The sequence below is a fragment of the Propithecus coquereli genome, unplaced genomic scaffold (genome assembly GCF_000956105.1).
Source record: "Propithecus coquereli isolate 6110/MARCELLA unplaced genomic scaffold, Pcoq_1.0 Scaffold187, whole genome shotgun sequence".
NCBI classification, from domain to species: domain Eukaryota; kingdom Metazoa; phylum Chordata; class Mammalia; order Primates; family Indriidae; genus Propithecus; species Propithecus coquereli.
Genome location: NW_012143523.1, coordinates 1,975,237 through 1,978,123, shown reverse-complemented (window position 1 = coordinate 1,978,123; position 2,887 = coordinate 1,975,237).

Here is a 2,887-nt window from a genome sequence, read left to right as displayed (position 1 = left end):
ACCCACATTTTTAACAAGCACAAAAATATTGAATGTTTCTTCATGACTAATACCCTTTGCTCAGTTAAACAGAAGTGAATTTTTCTGGACAGAACAACTCATTTCTTTACTATGGGTATATAATAAAAGTTGGAATTTAATTGCAAGCAGGTAGAGTAATCTAGATAGAATTTAATTGAATTATACTGGCCAAGAATAGATGAATTTTTTAAAAAGTTTTATTTCTTCATCTCTAATCTGTATACCCCTTATTTATTTTACTTTCCTTGCTGCACTATGGAGTATTTCCCGTTCAATATTGAATAGGAATAAGAGAGGACATCCTTGCCTTGTTCTCAGCTCAGAAAAAAAGCATCCAGACTCTCATAATTAAGTATGATGTTAACTGCAGCTTTTGTATAGATGTTCTTTATCAAGTTGAGGAAATTATTCTCTATTCCCAGTTTTCTGAGAGTTTTTAATTCATGAATGGGTGTTGGAGTTTGTAAACTGCTTTATGTGCATCAATTATATGATCAGATGACTTTTCTTCTTTAGTGTATTGATTTAATACATTTGATTGTTTTATTGTCAAATGTTGAATCAGCCCAGAAGTGATCCTATCAGGTTGTAGTGTATGATTACTTTTATTTGAACTCAATTTGCTAATATTCTGTGTAGCGATTTTCCCTGTATGTTCATAAGAGATATTGGTTCATAGTTTTCCTTTCTTATGATGTCTTTACATGTTTTGGGCTTAGGTTAATAGTGGTCTCATGGAATGAGTAGGGAGTGTTCTCTCTGCTTCTAGTTTCCGGGGGAGATTATGAAGAATTAATATCATTTTATCTTAAATGTATGGTAAAATTCACAAGTGAAATCATCTGTACCTCTAAACCTTTTTTTTTTAACGAGTGTAAATGATTGCTTTAATTTATTTCATAGATATACCACTACCCAAGTTATTTATTTCTCCTTGGGTAGTTTTAGGTAGTTTGTATCTTTCAAAGAATTGATCTATTTCATGTAACTGTCAAATTTGTGGGCATAGAGTTGTTCCTGGTATTTCTTCATTATTCTTTCAATATCCATAAACTCAGTAGCGATGACTTCTCCTTCATTTCTTATATTGCTAATTTTTGTCCCCTGTTGTTTTTTCTTGGTTAACCAGGTGGGAGGTTTAACAATTTTGTGCATATTTTCTGAAAATATTTCTTGCAGGGCAGAGCTATTGGCAATAAATGTAATTAGTTTCATTTGTCTGAGAAAGTCTTAATTTCTGCTTCACTGTTGAAGGACAATTTTGCTGGCTATAGAACTAATGATTGAGTTTAATTTGATTTTATGAATACAATGAATCTGCATTATGTTTGATTTTTGTGGGGCAATTGAATTAATTTTAGCTTACTTGAATAAACAAATGTTCCTGGATTAGAATTGCTTAGAACAAACTTTATTTAAATGAATTTAAAATTTTTAAGTGTCTAATAGAAATGAAAACCCAACTGAATCTTGTCTTTTTGGATTTTATTATGTTAAAGTATATTGGGAAGGGAAGGGGCAGGATGGCAAACTAGAAACTTTGCTCACCAGACCATCTCAAATAGAAGAAAAGGCTTCAGGTGAGAAAGCATAGCCCAGGTGAAATACCCAGGGAAAAGTGGAGAACCTATCATTATTGGACATCCCACAGGAAGAAATGGCAGAGCAGAATAAAAAGGAGCAAAATATTGACAGAGACTGACCCCCAGGGGATTCAGAGCCCAGCAGAAAGGGTAGGTGGGAATGTTTACATTTCCTCCCCTCATCCTATAGCAGTCTTCCAGCTGCCAATCTGTTGGAGAGCCCTTCTATCCTGAGGAATCCTCCACACCTGCCATTGGCAAACTGAGAGATTCTTGGGAGCAGAGGACTGGGCTGCGGGCCCATGTAGGATTATTGCACCACCTCTGCTCCAGCTGGGTCAGGGTGGCAGCTGGGAATCTGGATACTTTTTCACCCCTGAAGGACAAAAACCATTGTCACTGCCAAGAGTGGGAGGTGTGAGAAGCTTGTGTATCCCACAGCTGCCTGCCTCTGCTAATTCCATCAAGAAAGCCTTCCCCTCTTGTCACAGGTTTACAATGCATCCCCACCCCTCTCCTTCCTGAGCTTTCTTCTGGAGCAGGAGATCACCCCACCCCTCACAGCTGGCACCTGAACCCAGGGAGGCTTGAGAGCAAATTTGCCAGCTCAGTCTTGGTCTGGTCCCCTCAGGACTCAAGCATGCCATCCGGGGTCCTGGGAACTGGGGATTATCTAATCTAGTCAAGTGCTGCTGGCACTTGAACACTCCTTCAGGGGTCTGAAATCCAACCCACCCAAATTGCCAGCTATACCACAGTGGGTACCTACCTGCACAAGCTAAAAGGCAGTGTACCTCTCCCACTCTACACTTAGCAGCAGAGTTCCCAACAGAGGAGAATAGGTAAACAGCAAAGCTATGTGTTTTGAGCTGGGGGAAGAGGCTCTAGATGAGAAGAAACCAGCAGAACTCTGGAAATATGAAACAACAGGCTATACTGACATCCCCAAAGGATCATACTAGTTTTCCAGCAATGGACTCCAACAAAAAGGAAATTTTTGAAATGTTGGACATGGAATTCAAAATATCGATTGCAAGTAAGCTCAATGATCAAGGAGAAAGTTGAAAATCAACACAAAGGAACCAAAAGAATAGTCAGGACATGAATGAAAAATTTTCTAAAGAGATAGATGCTGTAAACAAAAAGATAACAAAATTTCTGGAAATGAAGGATTCAGTTAAGGAATTTCAAAATACAGTGGAAAGTTTTAACAACAGACTAGCCCAAACAGAAGAAAGAATTTCAGAGCTGACAGACAAGGCTTTTGAATTAACCCAGTCAGT